This window comes from Amia ocellicauda, chromosome 10, assembly GCF_036373705.1.
Source record: "Amia ocellicauda isolate fAmiCal2 chromosome 10, fAmiCal2.hap1, whole genome shotgun sequence".
In the NCBI taxonomy this organism is placed as follows: domain Eukaryota; kingdom Metazoa; phylum Chordata; class Actinopteri; order Amiiformes; family Amiidae; genus Amia; species Amia ocellicauda.
In genome coordinates, this window is record NC_089859.1 from 43816636 (window position 1) to 43833552 (window position 16917).

Sequence of the window (16917 nt, forward strand, 5' to 3'; positions counted from 1 at the left end):
GCTGCATGATGTCTCTTAAAGGTTGGCGGGTATTGACGGAACTTCCAGCAAAAAAAAAAAGAAAAAAGAAAAATGGAGGGAAAAATATCAGTGCAGCAAAGGGTTTTGAAAGTAGCCGGGTACGTGTACAATTCTTCAATAATATCTCCTACAGACTGAAAGAGAGTATTAAGAGCTATGATGAAGTTACCCAGGAGACGTAAAAAGCTTGCAGCACCTGGTATTTCTAGGAGGTCTCCCATCCAAGTACTGACCAGGCCCTGCCCCGTTAGCTTCCGAGATCTGACGAGATCGGGCGCGTTCAGGATGGTGTGGCCGCAAGCCGAGATGCCTGGCTGCATGACGTCTCTTAAAGGCTGGCGGGTATTGACGGAACTGCCAGCAAAAAAAAAAAAGAAAAATAGAGGGAAATATACCAGTGCAGCAAAGGGTGTTGAAAGTAGCCGGGTACGTGTACAATTCTTCAATTATATCTCCTGGAGACAGAAAGAGAGTATTAAGAGCTACGATGAAGTTACCCAGGAGACGTAAATACCTTGCAGCACCTGGTATTTCTAGGAGGTCTCCCATCCAAGTACTGACCAGGCCCTGCCTTGTTTAGCTTCCGAGATCTGACGAGATCGGGCGCATTCAGGACGGTGTGGCCACAAGCCGAAAGGCCTGGCTGCATGATGTCTCTTAAAGGTTGGCGGGTATTGACGGAACTTCCAGCAAAAAAAAAAAAAAAAAATAGAAAAAAGAAAAATAGAGGGAAATATACCAGTGCAGCAAAGGGTGTTGACAGTAGCTGGATACGTGTGCAATACTTCAATTATATCTCCTCCAGACAGAGAGAGAGTATTAAGAGCTACGATAAAGTTACCCAGGAGACGTAAAAGCTTGCAGAACTAGGTATTTCCAGGAGGTCTCACTTTCAGGTACTGACCAGGTCCTGCCCCGTTTAGCTTCCGAGATCTGACGAGATCGGGCGCGTTCAGGATGGTGTGGCCGCAAGCCGAGATTCCTGGCTGCATGATGTCTCTTAAAGGCTGGCGGGTATTGACGGAACTGCCAGCAAAAAAAAAAATGAAAAATAGAGGGAAATATACCAGTGCAGCAAAGGGTGTTGAAAGTAGCCGGGTACGTGTACAATTCTTCAATTATATCTCCTGGAGACAGAAAGAGAGTATTAAGAGCTACGATGAAGTTACCCAGGAGACGTAAAAAGCTTGCAGCACCTGGTATTTCCAGGAGGTCACCCATCCAAGTACTGACCAGGCCCTGCCCCGTTAGCTTCCGAGATCTGATGAGATCGGGCGCGTTCAGGACGGTGTGGCCGCAAGCCAAGAGGCCTGGCTGCATGATGTCTCTTAAAGGCTGGCGGGTATTGACGGAACTTCCAGCAAAAAAAAAAAAAAAAAAAAATGGAAAATGGAGGGAAAAATATCAGTGCAGCAAAGGCTGTTGAAAGTAGCCGGGTACGTGTACAATACTTCAATTATATCTCATCCAGACTGAATGAGAGTATTAAGAGCTACGCTGAAGTTACCCAGGAGACGTAAAAAGCTTTCAGCACCTGGTATTTCCAGGAGGTCACCCATCCAATTACTGACCAGGCCCTGCCCAGTTTTTCTTCCGAGATCTGACGAGATCTTGCGTCTTCAGGATGGTGTGGCCGCAAGCCGAGATGCCTGGCTGCATGATGTCTCTTAAAGGTTGGCGGGTATTGACGGAACTTCCAGCAAAAAAGAAATATAAAAAAAGAAAAAAGAAAAATGGATGGAAAAATATCAGTGCAGCAAAGGGTGTTGACAGTAGCTGGATACGTGTACAATACTTCAATTATATCTCCTCCAGACAGAGAGAGAGTATTAAGAGCTACGATGAAGTTACCCAGGAGACGTAAAAAGCTTGCAGCACCTGGTATTTCTAGGAGGTCTCCCATCCAAGTACTGACCAGGCCCTGCCCCGTTTAGCTTCCGAGATCTGACGAGATCAGGCGCATTCAGGACGGTGTGGCCTCAAGCCGAGAGGCCTGGCTGCATGATGTCTCTTAAAGGTTGGCGGGTATTGACGGAACTTCCAGCAAAAATAAAAAATAAAAAAAGAAAAAAGAAAAATGGATGGAAAAATATCAGTGCAGCAAAGGGTGTTGACAGTAGCTGGGTACGTGTACAATACTTCAATTATATCTCCTCCAGACAGATAGAGAGTATTAAGAGCTACGATGAAGTTTCCCAGGAGACGTAAAAGGCTTGCAGCACCAGGTATTTCCAGGAGGTCTCCCATCCAAGTACTGACGAGGCCCTGCCCCGTTTAGCTTCCGAGATCTGATGAGATCGGACGTGTTCAGGACGGTGTGGCCGCAAGCCAAGAGGCCGGGCTGCATGATGTCTCTTAAAGGCTGGCGGGTATTGACGGAACTTCCAGCAAAAAATAAAAAATAAATAAATAGAAAAATGGAGGGAAAAATATCAGTGCAGGACAGGGTGTTGAAAGTAGCCGGGTACATGTACAATTCTTCAATTATATCTCCTCCAGACTGAATGAGAGTATTAAGAGCTACGATGAAGTTACCCAGGAGATGTAAAAAGCATTCAGCACCTGGTATTTCCAGGAGGTCACCCATCCAATTACTGACCAGGCCCTGCCCAGTTTTTCTTCCGAGATCTGACGAGATCTTGCGTCTTCAGGACGGTGTGGCCTCAAGCCAAGAGGCCTGGCTGCATGATGTCTCTTAAAGGCTGGAGGGTATTGATGGAACTTCCAGCAAAAAACAAAAGAAAAAAGAAAAATGGAGGGACAAATATCAGTGCAGCAAAGCGTGTTGAAGGTAGCCGGGTACGTGTACAATTCTTCAATTATATCTCCTCCAGACAGATAGAGAGTATTACGAGCTACGATAAAGTTACCCAGGAGACGTAAAAGCTTGCAGCACCAGGTATTTCCAGGAGGTCTCACATTCAAGTACTGACCAGGTCCTGCCCCGTTTATCTTCCGAGATCTGACGAGATCGGGCGCGTTCAGGACGGTGTGGCCGCAAGCCGAGATGCCTGGCTGCATGATGTCTCTTAAAGGCTGGCGGGTATTGACGGAACTGCCAGCAAAAAAAAAAAGAAAAATAGAGGGAAATATACCAGTGCAGCAAAGGGTGTTGAAAGTAGCCGGGTACGTGTACAATTCTTCAATTATATCTCCTGGAGACAGAAAGAGAGTATTAAGAGCTACGATGAAGTTACCCAGGAGACGTAAAAAGCTTGCAGCACCTGGTATTTCCAGGAGGTCACACATCCAAGTACTGACCAGGCCATGCCCCATTTAGCTTCCGAAATCTGATATGATCGGGCGCGTTCAGGACAGTGTGACTAGAAGCCAAGAGGCCTGGCTGCATGATGTCTCTTAAAGGCTGGCGGATATTGACGGAACTTCCAGCAAAAAAAAAAAAAATAAAAAGAAAAATGGAGGGAAAAATATCAGTGCAGGAAAGGGTGTTGAAAGTAGCCGGGTACGTGTACAATTCTTCAATTATATCTCCTGGAGACAGAAAGAGAGTATTAAGAGCTACGATGAAGTTACCCAGGAGACGTAAAAAGCTTGCAGCACCTGGTAATTCTAGGAGGTCTCCCATCCAAGTACTGACCAGGCCCTGCCCCGTTTAGCTTCCGAGATCTGACGAGATCGGGCGCGTTCAGGATGGTGTGGCCGCAAGCCGAGATGCCTGGCTGCATGATGTCTCTTAAAGGCTGGCGGGTATTGACGGAAATGCCAGCGAAAAAAAAAAAGAAAAATAGAGGGAAAAATACCAGAGCAGCAAAGGGTGTTGAAAGTAGCCGGGTACATGTACAATTCTTCAATTATATCTTCTCCAGACAGAAAGAGAGTATTAAGAGCTACGATGAAGTTCCCCAGGAGACGTAAAAAGCTGGCAGCACCTGGTATTTCCAGGAGGTCTCACTTTCATGTACTGACCAGGTCCTGCCCCGTTTAGCTTCCGAGATCTGACGAGATCGGCCGCGTTCAGGATGGTGTGGCCGCAAGCCGAGATGCCTGGCTGCATGATGTCTCTTAAAGGCTGGCGGGTATTGACGGAACTGCCAGCAAAAAAAAAAAAAGAAAAATAGAGGGAAATATACCAGTGCAGCAAAGGGTGTTGAAAGTAGCCGGGTACGTGTACAATTCTTCAATTATATCTCCTGGAGACAGAAAGAGAGTATTAAGAGCTACGATGAAGTTACCCTGGAGACGTAAAAAGCTTGCAGCAACTGGTATTTCTAGGAGGTCTCCCATCCAAGTACTGACCAGGCCCTGCCCCGTTTAGCTTCCGAGATCTGACGAGATCGGGCGCGTTCAGGATGGTGTGGCCGCAAGCCAAGATGCCTGGCTGCATGATGTCTCTTAAAGGCTGGCGGGTATTGACGGAACTGCCAGCAGAAAAAAAAAAAAAAATAGAGGGAAATATACCAGTGCAGCAAAGGGTGTTGAAAGTAGCCGGGTACGTGTACAATTCTTCAATTATATCTCCTGGAGACAGAAAGAGAGTATTAAGAGCTACGATGAAGTTACCCAGGAGACGTAAAAAGCTTGCAGCACCTGGTATTTCAAGGAGGTCTCCCATCCAAGTACTGACCAGGCCCTGCCCCGTTTAGCTTCCGAGATCTGAGGAGATCGGGCGCATTCAGGACGGTGTGGCCACAATCCGAAAGGCCTGGCTGCATGATGTCTCTTAAAGGTTGGCGGGTATTGACGGAACTTCCAGCAAAAAAAAAAAAGAAAAAAAGAATAAAGAAAAATGGATGGAAAAATATCAGTGCAGCAAAGGGTGTTGACAGTAGCTGGATACGTGTACAATACTTCAATTATATCTCCTCCAGACAGAGAGAGAGTATTAAGAGCTACGATGAAGTTACCCAGGAGACGTAAAAAGCTTACAGCACCTGGTATTTCTAGGAGGTCTCCCATCCAAGTACTGACCAGGTCCTCCCCCGTTTAGCTTCCGAGATCTGACGAGATCTTGCGTCTTCAGGACGGTGTGGCCTCAAGCCAAGAGGCCTGGCTGCATGATGTCTCTTAAAGGCTGGAGGGTATTGATGGAACTTCCAGCAAAAAACAAAAGAAAAAAGAAAAATGGAGGGACAAATATCAGTGCAGCAAAGCGTGTTGAAGGTAGCCGGGTACGTGTACAATTCTTCAATTATATCTCCTCCAGACAGATAGAGAGTATTACGAGCTACGATAAAGTTACCCAGGAGACGTAAAAGCTTGCAGCACCAGGTATTTCCAGGAGGTCTCACATTCAAGTACTGACCAGGTCCTGCCCCGTTTATCTTCCGAGATCTGACGAGATCGGGCGCGTTCAGGACGGTGTGGCCGCAAGCCGAGATGCCTGGCTGCATGATGTCTCTTAAAGGCTGGCGGGTATTGACGGAACTGCCAGCAAAAAAAAAAAGAAAAATAGAGGGAAATATACCAGTGCAGCAAAGGGTGTTGAAAGTAGCCGGGTACGTGTACAATTCTTCAATTATATCTCCTGGAGACAGAAAGAGAGTATTAAGAGCTACGATGAAGTTACCCAGGAGACGTAAAAAGCTTGCAGCACCTGGTATTTCCAGGAGGTCACACATCCAAGTACTGACCAGGCCATGCCCCATTTAGCTTCCGAAATCTGATATGATCGGGCGCGTTCAGGACAGTGTGACTACAAGCCAAGAGGCCTGGCTGCATGATGTCTCTTAAAGGCTGGCGGATATTGACGGAACTTCCAGCAAAAAAATAAAATAAAAAGAAAAATGGAGGGAAAAATATCAGTGCAGGAAAGGGTGTTGAAAGTAGCCGGGTACGTGTACAATTCTTCAATTATATCTCCTGGAGACAGAAAGAGAGTATTAAGAGCTACGATGAAGTTACCCAGGAGACGTAAAAAGCTTGCAGCACCTGGTAATTCTAGGAGGTCTCCCATCCAAGTACTGACCAGGCCCTGCCCCGTTTAGCTTCCGAGATCTGAAGAGATCGGGCGCGTTCAGGATGGTGTGGCCGCAAGCCGAGATGCCTGGCTGCATGATGTCTCTTAAAGGCTGGCGGGTATTGACGGAAATGCCAGCGAAAAAAAAAAAGAAAAATAGAGGGAAAAATACCAGAGCAGCAAAGGGTGTTGAAAGTAGCCGGGTACATGTACAATTCTTCAATTATATCTTCTCCAGACAGAAAGAGAGTATTAAGAGCTACGATGAAGTTCCCCAGGAGACGTAAAAAGCTGGCAGCACCTGGTATTTCCAGGAGGTCTCACTTTCATGTACTGACCAGGTCCTGCCCCGTTTAGCTTCCGAGATCTGACGAGATCGGCCGCGTTCAGGATGGTGTGGCCGCAAGCCAAGATGCCTGGCTGCATGATGTCTCTTAAAGGCTGGCGGGTATTGACGGAACTGCCAGCAAAAAAAAAAAAAGAAAAATAGAGGGAAATATACCAGTGCAGCAAAGGGTGTTGAAAGTAGCCGGGTACGTGTACAATTCTTCAATTATATCTCCTGGAGACAGAAAGAGAGTATTAAGAGCTACGATGAAGTTACCCTGGAGACGTAAAAAGCTTGCAGCAACTGGTATTTCTAGGAGGTCTCCCATCCAAGTACTGACCAGGCCCTGCCCCGTTTAGCTTCCGAGATCTGACGAGATCGGGCGCGTTCAGGATGGTGTGGCCGCAAGCCGAGATGCCTGGCTGCATGATGTCTCTTAAAGGCTGGCGGGTATTGACGGAACTGCCAGCAGAAAAAAAAAAAAAAATAGAGGGAAATATACCAGTGCAGCAAAGGGTGTTGAAAGTAGCCGGGTACGTGTACAATTCTTCAATTATATCTCCTGGAGACAGAAAGAGAGTATTAAGAGCAACGATGAAGTTACCCAGGAGACGTAAAAAGCTTGCAGCACCTGGTATTTCAAGGAGGTCTCCCATCCAAGTACTGACCAGGCCCTGCCCCGTTTAGCTTCCGAGATCTGAGGAGATCGGGCGCATTCAGGACGGTGTGGCCACAAGCCGAAAGGCCTGGCTGCATGATGTCTCTTAAAGGTTGGCGGGTATTGACGGAACTTCCAGCAAAAAAAAAAAAGAAAAAAAGAATAAAGAAAAATGGATGGAAAAATATCAGTGCAGCAAAGGGTGTTGACAGTAGCTGGATACGTGTACAATACTTCAATTATATCTCCTCCAGACAGAGAGAGAGTATTAAGAGCTACGATGAAGTTACCCAGGAGACGTAAAAAGCTTACAGCACCTGGTATTTCTAGGAGGTCTCCCATCCAAGTACTGACCAGGTCCTCCCCCGTTTAGCTTCCGAGATCTGACGAGATCGGGCGCATTCAGGACGGTGTGGCCGCAAGCCAAGAGGCCTGGCTGCATGATGTCTCTTAAAGGTTGGCGGGTATTGACGGAAGTTCCAGCAAAAAAAAAAAAAAAAAAGAAAAATGGATGGAAAAATATCAGTGCAGCAAATGGTGTTGACAGTAGCTGGGTACGTGTACAATACTTCAATTATATCTCCTCCAGACAGATAGAGAGTATTAAGAGCTACGATAAAGTTACCCAGAAGACGTAAAAGCTTGCAGCACCAGGTATTTCCAGGAGGTCTCAAATTCATGTACTGACCAGGTCCTGCCCCGTTTAGCTTCCGAGATCTGACGAGATCGGGCGCGTTCAGGATGGTGTGGCTGCAAGCCGACATGCATGGCTGCATGATGTCTCTTAAAGGCTGGCGGGTATTGACGGAATTTCCAGCAAAAAAAAAAAAAAAAAAAATAGAAAAATGGAGGGAAAAATATCAGTGCAGGAAAGGGTGTTGAAAGTAGCCGGGTACGTGTACAATTCTTCAATTATATCTCCTGGAGACAGAAAGAGAGTATTAAGAGCTACGATGAAGTTACCCAGGAGACGTAAAAAGCTTGCAGCACCTGGTATTTCTAGGAGGTCTCCCATCCAAGTACTGACCAGGCCCTGCCCCGTTTAGCTTCCGAGATCTGACGAGATCGGGCGCATTCAGGACGGTGTGGCCACAAGCCGAAAGGCCTGGCTGCATGATGTCTCTTAAAGGTTAGCGGGTATTGACGGAACTTCCAGCAAAAAAAAAAAAGAAAAATAGAAAAAAGAAAAATGGATGGAAAAATATCAGTGCAGCAAAGGGTGTTGACAGTAGCTGGATACGTGTACAATACTTCAATTATATCACCTCCAGACAGAGAGAGAGTATTAAGAGCTACGATGAAGTTACCCAGGAGACGTAAAAGCTTGCAGCACCTGGTATTTCTAGGAGGTCTCACATTCAAGTACTGACCAGGTCCTGCCCCGTTTAGCTTCCGAGATCTGACGATATCATGCGCGTTCAGGACGGTGTGGCCGAAAGCCGAGAGGCCCGGCTGCATGATGTCTCTTTAAGGCTGGCGGGTATTGACGGAACTTCCAGCAAAAAAAAAAAGAAAAAAGAAAAATGGAGGGAAAAATATCAGTGCAGCAAAGGGTTTTGAAAGTAGCCGGGTACGTGTACAATTCTTCAATAATATCTCCTACAGACTGAAAGAGAGTATTAAGAGCTATGATGAAGTTACCCAGGAGACGTAAAAAGCTTGCAGCACCTGGTATTTCCAGGAGGTCACCCATCCAAGTACTGAACAGGCCCTGCCCCGTTAGCTTCCGAGATCTGACGAGATCGGGCGCGTTCAGGACGGTGTGGCCGCAAGCCAAGAGGCCTGGCTGCATGATGTCTCTTAAAGGCTGGCGGGTATTGACGGAACTTCCAGCAAAAAAATAAAAAAATAAAAATGGAAAATGGAGGGAAAAATATCAGTGCAGCAAAGGCTGTTGAAAATAGCCAGGTACGTGTACAATACATCAATTATATCTCCTCCAGACAGATAGAGAGTATTAAGAGCTACGATGAAGTTTCCCAGGAGACGTAAAAAGCTTGCAGCACCAGGTATTTCCAGGAGGTCTCCCATCCAAGTACTGACCAGGCCCTGCCCCGTTAGCTTCCGAGATCTGACGAGATCGGGCGCGTTCAGGATGGTGTGGCCGCAAGCCGAGATGCCTGGCTGCATGACGTCTCTTAAAGGCTGGCGGGTATTGACGGAACTGCCAGCAAAAAAAAAAAAGAAAAATAGAGGGAAATATACCAGTGCAGCAAAGGGTGTTGAAAGTAGCCGGGTACGTGTACAATTCTTCAATTATATCTCCTGGAGACAGAAAGAGAGTATTAAGAGCTATGATGAAGTTACCCAGGAGACGTAAAAAGCTTGCAGCACCTGGTATTTCTAGGAGGTCTCCCATCCAAGTACTGACAAGGCCCTGCCCCGTTTAGCTTCCGAGATCTGACGAGATCGGGCGCATTCAGGACGGTGTGGCCACAAGCCGAAAGGCCTGGCTGCATGATGTCTCTTAAAGGTTGGCGGGTATTGACGGAACTTCCAGCAAAAAAAAAAAAGAAAAAAGAAAAAAGAAAAATGGATGGAAAAATATCAGTGCAGCAAAGGGTGTTGACAGTAGCTGGATACGTGTACAATACTTCAATTATATTTCCTCCAGACAGAGAGAGAGTATTAAGAGCTACGATAATGTTACCCAGGAGACGTAAAAGCTTGCAGCACTAGGTATTTCCAGGAGGTCTCACTTTCATGTACTGACCAGGTCCTGCCGCGTTTAGCTTCCGAGATCTGATGAGATCGGGCGCGTTCAGGATGGTGTGGCCGCAAGCCGAGATGCCTGGCTGCATGATGTCTCTTAAAGGCTGGCGGGTATTGACGGAACTGCCAGCAGAAAAAAAAAAAAAAATAGAGGGAAATATACCAGTGCAGCAAAGGGTGTTGAAAGTAGCCGGGTACGTGTACAATTCTTCAATTATATCTCCTGGAGACAGAAAGAGAGTATTAAGAGCTACGATGAAGTTACCCAGGAGACGTAAAAAGCTTGCAGCACCTGGTATTTCAAGGAGGTCTCCCATCCAAGTACTGACCAGGCCCTGCCCCGTTTAGCTTCCGAGATCTGACGAGATCGGGCGCATTCAGGACGGTGTGGCCGCAAGCCGAGAGGCCTGGCTGCATGATGTCTCTTAAAGGTTGGCGGGTATTGACGGAAGTTCCAGCAAAAAAAAAAAAAAAAAAGAAAAATGAATGGAAAAATATCAGTGCAGCAAATGGTGTTGACAGTAGCTGGGTACGTGTACAATACTTCAATTATATCTCTTCCAGACAGAAAGAGAGTATTAAGAGCTACGGTGAAGTTACTCAGGAGACGTAAGATGCTTGCAGCACCTTTTATTTCCAGCAGGTCTCCCATGCAAGTACTGAACAGGCCCTGCCCCGTTCAGCTTCCGAGGTCTGACGAGATTGGGGGTGTTAAGGGCGGTGTGGCCGCAAGCCGAGAGGCCTGGCTGCATGATGTGTCTTAATGGTTGGCAGGTATTGACGGAACTTCCAGCAAAAAAAAAAAAAAAAAGGAAAATGGAGGGAAAAATATCAGTGCAGCAATGGGTGTTGAAAGTAGCCGGGTACGTGTACATTACTTCAATTATATCTCCTCCAGACAGAAAGAGAGTATTAAGAGCTACGATAAACTTACCCAGCAGACGTAAAAAGCTTGCAGCACCTGGTATTTCCAGGAGGTCTCCCATCCAAGTACTGACCAGGCCCTGCCCCGTTTAGCTTCCGAGATCTGACGAGATCGGGCGCGTTCAGGATGGTGTGGCCGCAAGCCAAGACGCCTGGCTGCATGATGTCTCTTAAAGGCTGGCGGGTATTGACGGAACTGCCAGCAAAAAAAAAAAAAAAAAATAGAGGGAAAAATACCAGTGCAGCAAAGGCTGATGAAAGTAGCCGGGTACGTGTACAATTCCTCAATTATAACACCTCCAGACAGATAGAGAGTATTAAGAGCTACGATGAAGTTTCCCAGGAGACGTAAAAAGCTTGCAGCACCAGGTATTTCCTGGAGGTCTCCCATCCAATTACTGATCAGGCCCTGCCCCGTTTAGCTTCCGAGATCTAACGAGATCAGGCGCGTTCAGGACAATGTGGCCGCAAGCCAAGAGGCCTGGCTGCATGATGTCTCTTAAAGGCTGGCGGGTATTGACGGAACTTCCAGCAAAAAAAAAAAAAAAAAAAAAAAAAGGAGGGAAAAATATCAGTGCAGCAAAGGCTGTTGAAAGTAGCCGGGTACGTGTACAATTCTTCAATTATATCTCCTCCAGACAGAAAGAGAGAATTAAGAGCTACGATGAAGTTACCCAGGAGATGTAAAAAGTTTGCAGCACCTCGTATTTCCAGAAGGTCACCCATAAAAGTACTGACCAGGCCCTGCCCCGTTTAAATTCCGAGATCTGACGAGATCGGGCGCGTTCAGGACGGTGTGGCCTCAAGCCGAGAGGCCTGGCTGCATGATGTCTCTTAATGGCTGGCGGGTATTGACGGAACTTCCAGCAAAAAAAAAAAAGAGAAATGGAGGGAGAAATACCAGTGCAGCAAAGGGTGTTGAAAGTAGCCGGGTACGTGTACAATTCTTCAATTATATCTCCTGCAGACAGAAAGAGAGTATTAAGAGCTACGATGAAGTTACCCAGGAGACGTAAAAAGCTTGCAGCACCTGGCATTTCCAGGAGGTCACCCATCCAAGTACTGACCAGGCCCTGCCCCGTTTAAATTCCAAGATCTGATGAGATCGGGGGCGTTCAGGACGGTGTGGCTGCAAGCCAAGAGGCCGGGCTGCATGATGTCTCTTAATGGTTGGCGGGTTTTGACGGAACATCCAGAAAAAAAAAAAAGAGAAATGGAGGGAGAAATACCAGTGCAGAAAGGGTGTTGAAAGTAGCCGGGTACGTGTACAATTCTTCAATTATATCTCCTGCAGACAGAAAGAGAGTATTAAGAGCTACGATGAAGTTACCCAGGAGACGTAAAAAGCTTGCAGCACCAGGTATTTCCAGGAGGTCACCCATCCAAGTACTGACCAGGCCCTGCCCGTTTAGCTTCAGAGATCTGACGAGATCGTGCGCGTTCAGGACGGTGTGGCCGAAAGCCAAGAGGGCCGGCTGCATGATGTCTCTTTAGGCTGGTGGGTATTGACGGAACTTCCAGCAAAGAAAAAAAAAAAAAAAAGAAAAATTGAAGGAAAAATATCAGTGCAGCAAAGGCTGTTGAAAGTAGCCGGGTACGTGTACAATTCTTCAATTATATCTTCTCCAGACAGAAAGAGAGTATTAAGAGCTACGGTGAAGTTCCCCAGGAGACATAAAAAGCTGGCAGCACCTGGTATTTCCAGGAGGTCTCACATTTAAGTACTGACCAGGTCCTGCCCCGTTTAGCTTCCGAGATCTGACAAGATCGGGCGCGTTCAGGACGGTGTGGCCGCAAGCCGAGATGTCTGGCTGCATGATGTCTCTTAAAGGCTAGCGGGTATTGACGGAATTTCCAGCAAAAAAAAAAAAAAAAAAAAAGAAAAATGTAGGGAAAAATATCAGTGCAGGAAAAGGTGTTGAAAGTAGCCGGGTACGTGTACAATTCTTCAATTATATCTCCTGGAGACAGAAAGAGAGTATTAAGAGCTACGATGAAGTTACCCAGGAGACGTAAAAAGCTTGCAGCACCTGGTATTTCTAGGAGGTCTCCCATCCAAGTACTGACCAGGCCCTGCCCCGTTTAGCTTCCGAGATCTGACGAGATCGGGCGCATTCAGGACGGTGTGGCCACAAGTCAAAAGGCCTGGCTGCATGATGTCTCTTAAAGGTTGGCGGGTATTGACGGAACTTCCAGCAAAAAAACAAAAAAACAAAAAAAAAAAAAGAAAAATGGATGGAAAAATATCAGTGCAGGAAAAGGTGTTGAAAGTAGCCGGGTACGTGTACAATTCTTCAATTATATCTCCTGGAGTCAGAACGAGAGTATTAAGAGCTACGATGAAGTTACCCAGGAGACGTAAAAAGCTTGCAGCACCTGGTATTTCTAGGAGGTCTCCCATCCAAGTACTGACCAGGCCCTGCCCCGTTTAGCTTCCGAGATCTGACGAGATCGGGCGCATTCAGGACGGTGTGGCCACAAGCCGAAAGGCCTGGCTGCATGATGTCTCTTAAAGGCTGGCGGGTATTGACGGAACTGCCAGCAAAAAAAAAAAAAAAAAAGAAAAATGGATGGAAAAATATCAGTGCAGCAAATAGTGTTGACAGTAGCTGGGTACGTGTACAATACTTCAATTATATCTCCTCCAGACAGATAGAGAGTATTAAGAGCTACGATAAAGTTACCCAGGAGACATAAAAGCTTGCAGCACCAGGTATTTCCAGGAGGTCTACCATCCAAGTACTGACCAGGTCCTGCCCTGTTTAGCTTCCGAGATCTGACGAGATCGGGCGCATTCAGGACGGTGTGGCCACAAGCCGAAAGGCCAGGCTGCATGATGTCTCTTAAAGGTTGGAGGGTATTGACGGAACTTCCAGCAAAAAAAAAAAAAAAAAAAAATAGAAAAATGGAGGGAAAAATATCAGTGCAGGAAAGGGTGTTGAAAGTAGCCGGGTACGTGTACAATTCTTCAATTATATCTCCTGCAGACTGAAAGAGAGTATTAAGAGCTACGATAAAGTTACCCAGGAGACGTAAAAGCTTGCAGCACCTGGTATTTCCAGGAGGTCTCACATTCAAGTACTGACCAGGTCCTGCCCCGTTTAGCTTCCGAGATCTGACGATATCATGCGCGTTCAGGACGGTGTGGCCGAAAGCCGAGAGGCCCGGCTGCATGATGTCTCTTTAAGGCTGGCGGGTATTGACGGAACTTCCAGCAAAAAAAAAAAGAATAAAGAAAAATGGAGGGAAAAATATCAGTGCAGCAAAGGGTTTTGAAAGTAGCCGGGTACGTTTTCAATTCTTCAATAATATCTCCTACAGACTGAAAGAGAGTATTAAGAGCTATGATGAAGTTACCCAGGAGACGTAAAAAGCTTGCAGCACCTGGTATTTTCAGGAGCTCACCCATCCAAGTACTGACCAGGCCCTGCCCCATTAGCTTCCGAGATCTGACGAGATCGGGCGCGTTCAGGACGGTGTGGCCGCAAGCCAAGAGGCCTGGCTGCATGATGTCTCTTAAAGGCTGGCGGGTATTGACGGAACTTCCAGCAAAAAAAAAAAAAAAAAAAAATGGAAAATGGAGGGAAAAATATCAGTGCAGCAAAGGCTGTTGAAAGTAGCCGGGTACGTGTACAATACTTCAATTATGTCTCCTCCAGACTGAATGAGAGTATTAAGAGCTACGCTGAAGTTACCCAGGAGATGTAAAAGGCTTGCAGCACCTGGTATTTCCAGGAGGTCACCCATCCAATTTCTGACCAGGCCCTGCCCAGTTTTTCTTCCGAGATCTGACGAGATCTTGCGTCTTCAGGACGGTGTGGCCTCAAGCCAAGAGGCCTGGCTGCATGATGTCTCTTAAAGGCTGGAGGGTATTGATGGAACTTCCAGCAAAAAACAAAAGAAAAAAGAAAAATGGAGGGAAAAATATCAGTGCAGCAAAGCGTGTTGAAGGTAGCCGGGTACGTGTACAATCCTTCAATTATGTCTCCTCCAGACAGATAGAGAGTATTAAGAGCTACGATAAAGTTACCCAGGAGACGTAAAAGCTTGCAGCACCAGGTATTTCCAGGAGGTCTCACATTCAAGTACTGACCAGGTCCTGCCCCGTTTAGCTTCCGAGATCTGTCGAGATCGGGCGCGTTCAGGACGGTGTGGCCGCAAGCCGAGATGTCTGGCTGCATGATGTCTCTTAAAGGTTGGCGGGTATTGACGGAACTTCCAGCAAAAAAAAAAAAAAGAAAAATGGATGGAAAAATATCAGTGCAGCAAAGGGTGTTGAAAGTAGCCGGGTACATGTACAATTCTTCAATTATATCTCCTGCAGACTGAAAGAGAGTATTAAGAGCTACGATGAAGTTACCCAGGAGACGTAAAAAGCTTGCAGCACCTGGTATTTCTAGGAGGTCTCCCATCAAAGTACTGACCAGGCCCTGCCCCGTTTAGCTTCCGAGATCAGACGAGATCGGGCGCATTCAGGACAGTGTGGCCACAAGCCGAGAGGCCTGGCTGCATGATGTCTCTTAAAGGTTGGCGGGTATTGACGGTACTTCCAGCAAAAAAAAAAAAAAAAAAATGGATGGAATAATATCAGTGCAGCAAAGGGTGTTGACAGTAGCTGGGTACGTGTACAATACTTCAATTATATCTCCTTCAGACAGAAAGAGAGTATTAAGAGCTACGATGAAGTTACCCAGGAGACGAAAAAGCTTGCAGCACCTGGTATTTCTAGGAGGTCTCCCATCAAAGTACTGACCAGGCCCTGCCCCGTTTAGCTTCCGAGATCAGACGAGATCGGGCGCATTCAGGACAGTGTGGCCACAAGCCGAGAGGCCTGGCTGCATGATGTCTCTTAAAGGTTGGCGGGTATTGACGGTACTTCCAGCAAAAAATAAAAAAGAAAAAAGAAAAAAGAAAAATGGAGGGAAAAATATCAGTGCAGCAAAGGGTGTTGAAAGTAGCCGGGTACGTGTAGAATTCTTCAATAATATCTCCTCCAGACTGAAAGAGAGTACTAAGAGCTATGATGAAGTTACCCAGGAGACGAAAAAGCTTGCAGCACCTGGTATTTCTAGGAGGTCTCCCATCAAAGTACTGACCAGGCCCTGCCCCGTTTAGCTTCCGAGATCAGACGAGATCGGGCGCGTTCAGGACGGTGTGGCCGCAAGCCAAGAGCCCTGGCTGCATGATGTCTCTTAAAGGCTGACGGGTATTGACGGAACTTCCAGCAAAAAAAAAATGGATAAAGAAAAATGGAGGGAAAAATATCAGTGCAGCAATGGGTGTTGAAAGTAGCCGGGTACGTGTACAATACTTCAATTATATCTCCTCCAGACAGAAAGAGAGTATTAAGAGCTACGATGAACTCACCTAAAGGATTATTAGGAACACCATACTAATACTGTGTTTTACCCCCTTTCGCCTTCAGAACTGCTTTAATTCTACGTGGCATTGATTCAACAAGGTGCTGAAAGCATTCTTTAGAAATGTTGGCCCATATTGATAGGATAGCATCTTGCAGTTGATGGAGATTTGTGGGATGCACATCCAGGGCACGAAGCTCCCGTTCCACCACATCCCAAAGATGCTCTATTGGGTTGAGATCTGGTGACTGTGGGGGCCAGTTTAGTACAGTGAACTCATTTTCATGTTCAAGAAACCAATTTGAAATGATTCCACCTTTGTGACATGGTGCATTATCCTGCTGGAAGTAGCCATCAGAGGATGGGTACATGGTGGTCAAAAAGGGATGGACGTGGTCAGAAACAATGCTCAGGTAGGCCGTAGCATTTAAACGATGCCCAATTGGCACTAAGGGGCCTAAAGTGTGCCAAGAAGACATCCCCCACACCATTACACCACCACCACCAGCCTGCACAGTGGTAACAAGACATGATGGATCCATGTTCTCATTCTGTTTACGCCAAATTCTGACTCTACCATCTGAATGTCTCACCTCTTTTTCCTATTTGTAGTGGAGATGAGTGGTACCCAGTGGGGTCTTCTGCTGTTGTAGCCCATCCGCCTCAAGGTTGTACGTGTTGTGGCATCACAAATGCTTTGCTGCATACCTCGGTTGTAGCGAGTGGTTATTTCAGTCAAAGTTGCTCTTCTATCAGCTTGAATCGAGTCGGCCCATTCTCCTCTGAGCTCTAGCATCAACAAGGCATTTTCGCCCACAGGACTGCCGCATACTGGATGTTTTTCCCTTTTCACACCATTCTTTGTAAACCCTAGAAATGGTTGTGCGTGAAAATCCCAGTAACTGAGCAGATTGTGAAATACTCAGACCGGCCCGTCTGGCACCAACAACCATGCCACGCTCAAAATTGCTTAAATCACCTTTCATTCCCATTCAGA

The 16917-nt window shown here is 46.6% G+C and overlaps 16 non-coding genes and 31 pseudogenes across 16 annotated transcripts; all 47 read right to left on the reverse strand.

Annotated features, from left to right (window-relative positions):
- Positions 1 to 205: 205 nt before the first annotated feature.
- On the reverse strand, positions 206 to 323 carry LOC136760662 (uncharacterized; annotated as a pseudogene).
- A 210-nt stretch (positions 324 to 533) lies between these two features.
- Positions 534 to 652, reverse strand: LOC136760834 (uncharacterized; annotated as a pseudogene).
- Positions 653 to 876: 224 nt separating this feature from the next.
- LOC136761923 (uncharacterized) lies at positions 877 to 995 on the reverse strand (annotated as a pseudogene).
- A 210-nt stretch (positions 996 to 1205) lies between these two features.
- On the reverse strand, positions 1206 to 1323 carry LOC136762384 (5S ribosomal RNA). Its single transcript, XR_010820584.1, has one exon. It is a non-coding gene; the product is annotated as a 5S ribosomal RNA (ribosomal RNA).
- Positions 1324 to 1543: 220 nt separating this feature from the next.
- LOC136761869 (uncharacterized) lies at positions 1544 to 1662 on the reverse strand (annotated as a pseudogene).
- A 225-nt stretch (positions 1663 to 1887) lies between these two features.
- LOC136760876 (uncharacterized) lies at positions 1888 to 2006 on the reverse strand (annotated as a pseudogene).
- Positions 2007 to 2231: 225 nt separating this feature from the next.
- LOC136760736 (uncharacterized) lies at positions 2232 to 2350 on the reverse strand (annotated as a pseudogene).
- Positions 2351 to 2571: 221 nt separating this feature from the next.
- LOC136762201 (uncharacterized) lies at positions 2572 to 2690 on the reverse strand (annotated as a pseudogene).
- A 215-nt stretch (positions 2691 to 2905) lies between these two features.
- Positions 2906 to 3024, reverse strand: LOC136761049 (uncharacterized; annotated as a pseudogene).
- Positions 3025 to 3233: 209 nt separating this feature from the next.
- Positions 3234 to 3352, reverse strand: LOC136762137 (uncharacterized; annotated as a pseudogene).
- A 218-nt stretch (positions 3353 to 3570) lies between these two features.
- On the reverse strand, positions 3571 to 3689 carry LOC136762637 (5S ribosomal RNA). The gene has a single exon (XR_010820831.1). It is a non-coding gene; the product is annotated as a 5S ribosomal RNA (ribosomal RNA).
- Positions 3690 to 3899: 210 nt separating this feature from the next.
- Positions 3900 to 4018, reverse strand: LOC136762014 (uncharacterized; annotated as a pseudogene).
- A 211-nt stretch (positions 4019 to 4229) lies between these two features.
- Positions 4230 to 4348, reverse strand: LOC136760609 (5S ribosomal RNA). Its single transcript, XR_010820229.1, has one exon. It is a non-coding gene; the product is annotated as a 5S ribosomal RNA (ribosomal RNA).
- A 209-nt stretch (positions 4349 to 4557) lies between these two features.
- LOC136760775 (uncharacterized) lies at positions 4558 to 4676 on the reverse strand (annotated as a pseudogene).
- Positions 4677 to 4901: 225 nt separating this feature from the next.
- LOC136762061 (uncharacterized) lies at positions 4902 to 5020 on the reverse strand (annotated as a pseudogene).
- A 215-nt stretch (positions 5021 to 5235) lies between these two features.
- LOC136761050 (uncharacterized) lies at positions 5236 to 5354 on the reverse strand (annotated as a pseudogene).
- A 209-nt stretch (positions 5355 to 5563) lies between these two features.
- On the reverse strand, positions 5564 to 5682 carry LOC136761937 (uncharacterized; annotated as a pseudogene).
- Positions 5683 to 5898: 216 nt separating this feature from the next.
- On the reverse strand, positions 5899 to 6017 carry LOC136760731 (uncharacterized; annotated as a pseudogene).
- A 210-nt stretch (positions 6018 to 6227) lies between these two features.
- On the reverse strand, positions 6228 to 6346 carry LOC136762015 (uncharacterized; annotated as a pseudogene).
- A 211-nt stretch (positions 6347 to 6557) lies between these two features.
- LOC136760610 (5S ribosomal RNA) lies at positions 6558 to 6676 on the reverse strand. Its single transcript, XR_010820230.1, has one exon. It is a non-coding gene; the product is annotated as a 5S ribosomal RNA (ribosomal RNA).
- Positions 6677 to 6885: 209 nt separating this feature from the next.
- Positions 6886 to 7004, reverse strand: LOC136762577 (5S ribosomal RNA). Its single transcript, XR_010820772.1, has one exon. It is a non-coding gene; the product is annotated as a 5S ribosomal RNA (ribosomal RNA).
- A 225-nt stretch (positions 7005 to 7229) lies between these two features.
- On the reverse strand, positions 7230 to 7348 carry LOC136760756 (uncharacterized; annotated as a pseudogene).
- Positions 7349 to 7563: 215 nt separating this feature from the next.
- LOC136761741 (uncharacterized) lies at positions 7564 to 7682 on the reverse strand (annotated as a pseudogene).
- Positions 7683 to 7902: 220 nt separating this feature from the next.
- LOC136762245 (5S ribosomal RNA) lies at positions 7903 to 8021 on the reverse strand. The gene has a single exon (XR_010820452.1). It is a non-coding gene; the product is annotated as a 5S ribosomal RNA (ribosomal RNA).
- A 224-nt stretch (positions 8022 to 8245) lies between these two features.
- Positions 8246 to 8364, reverse strand: LOC136762238 (uncharacterized; annotated as a pseudogene).
- Positions 8365 to 8580: 216 nt separating this feature from the next.
- Positions 8581 to 8698, reverse strand: LOC136760613 (5S ribosomal RNA). The gene has a single exon (XR_010820233.1). It is a non-coding gene; the product is annotated as a 5S ribosomal RNA (ribosomal RNA).
- Positions 8699 to 8918: 220 nt separating this feature from the next.
- LOC136762564 (5S ribosomal RNA) lies at positions 8919 to 9036 on the reverse strand. Its single transcript, XR_010820760.1, has one exon. It is a non-coding gene; the product is annotated as a 5S ribosomal RNA (ribosomal RNA).
- Positions 9037 to 9246: 210 nt separating this feature from the next.
- Positions 9247 to 9365, reverse strand: LOC136760755 (uncharacterized; annotated as a pseudogene).
- A 223-nt stretch (positions 9366 to 9588) lies between these two features.
- LOC136761976 (uncharacterized) lies at positions 9589 to 9707 on the reverse strand (annotated as a pseudogene).
- Positions 9708 to 9916: 209 nt separating this feature from the next.
- Positions 9917 to 10035, reverse strand: LOC136761426 (5S ribosomal RNA). Its single transcript, XR_010820354.1, has one exon. It is a non-coding gene; the product is annotated as a 5S ribosomal RNA (ribosomal RNA).
- Positions 10036 to 10251: 216 nt separating this feature from the next.
- LOC136762075 (uncharacterized) lies at positions 10252 to 10370 on the reverse strand (annotated as a pseudogene).
- A 215-nt stretch (positions 10371 to 10585) lies between these two features.
- Positions 10586 to 10704, reverse strand: LOC136761014 (5S ribosomal RNA). The gene has a single exon (XR_010820311.1). It is a non-coding gene; the product is annotated as a 5S ribosomal RNA (ribosomal RNA).
- Positions 10705 to 10914: 210 nt separating this feature from the next.
- LOC136761226 (uncharacterized) lies at positions 10915 to 11033 on the reverse strand (annotated as a pseudogene).
- Positions 11034 to 11249: 216 nt separating this feature from the next.
- LOC136761844 (uncharacterized) lies at positions 11250 to 11368 on the reverse strand (annotated as a pseudogene).
- A 210-nt stretch (positions 11369 to 11578) lies between these two features.
- Positions 11579 to 11697, reverse strand: LOC136760724 (uncharacterized; annotated as a pseudogene).
- A 208-nt stretch (positions 11698 to 11905) lies between these two features.
- LOC136761822 (uncharacterized) lies at positions 11906 to 12023 on the reverse strand (annotated as a pseudogene).
- A 217-nt stretch (positions 12024 to 12240) lies between these two features.
- LOC136761601 (uncharacterized) lies at positions 12241 to 12359 on the reverse strand (annotated as a pseudogene).
- Positions 12360 to 12578: 219 nt separating this feature from the next.
- LOC136762579 (5S ribosomal RNA) lies at positions 12579 to 12697 on the reverse strand. Its single transcript, XR_010820774.1, has one exon. It is a non-coding gene; the product is annotated as a 5S ribosomal RNA (ribosomal RNA).
- Positions 12698 to 12924: 227 nt separating this feature from the next.
- On the reverse strand, positions 12925 to 13043 carry LOC136762247 (5S ribosomal RNA). The gene has a single exon (XR_010820454.1). It is a non-coding gene; the product is annotated as a 5S ribosomal RNA (ribosomal RNA).
- Positions 13044 to 13258: 215 nt separating this feature from the next.
- LOC136762479 (5S ribosomal RNA) lies at positions 13259 to 13377 on the reverse strand. Its single transcript, XR_010820677.1, has one exon. It is a non-coding gene; the product is annotated as a 5S ribosomal RNA (ribosomal RNA).
- A 220-nt stretch (positions 13378 to 13597) lies between these two features.
- Positions 13598 to 13716, reverse strand: LOC136762172 (uncharacterized; annotated as a pseudogene).
- Positions 13717 to 13932: 216 nt separating this feature from the next.
- LOC136761302 (uncharacterized) lies at positions 13933 to 14050 on the reverse strand (annotated as a pseudogene).
- A 220-nt stretch (positions 14051 to 14270) lies between these two features.
- On the reverse strand, positions 14271 to 14389 carry LOC136762124 (uncharacterized; annotated as a pseudogene).
- Positions 14390 to 14604: 215 nt separating this feature from the next.
- LOC136761232 (uncharacterized) lies at positions 14605 to 14723 on the reverse strand (annotated as a pseudogene).
- A 212-nt stretch (positions 14724 to 14935) lies between these two features.
- Positions 14936 to 15054, reverse strand: LOC136762638 (5S ribosomal RNA). The gene has a single exon (XR_010820832.1). It is a non-coding gene; the product is annotated as a 5S ribosomal RNA (ribosomal RNA).
- A 210-nt stretch (positions 15055 to 15264) lies between these two features.
- Positions 15265 to 15383, reverse strand: LOC136762640 (5S ribosomal RNA). Its single transcript, XR_010820834.1, has one exon. It is a non-coding gene; the product is annotated as a 5S ribosomal RNA (ribosomal RNA).
- A 224-nt stretch (positions 15384 to 15607) lies between these two features.
- Positions 15608 to 15726, reverse strand: LOC136761725 (5S ribosomal RNA). Its single transcript, XR_010820387.1, has one exon. It is a non-coding gene; the product is annotated as a 5S ribosomal RNA (ribosomal RNA).
- Between the last annotated feature and the right edge of the window lie 1191 nt (positions 15727 to 16917).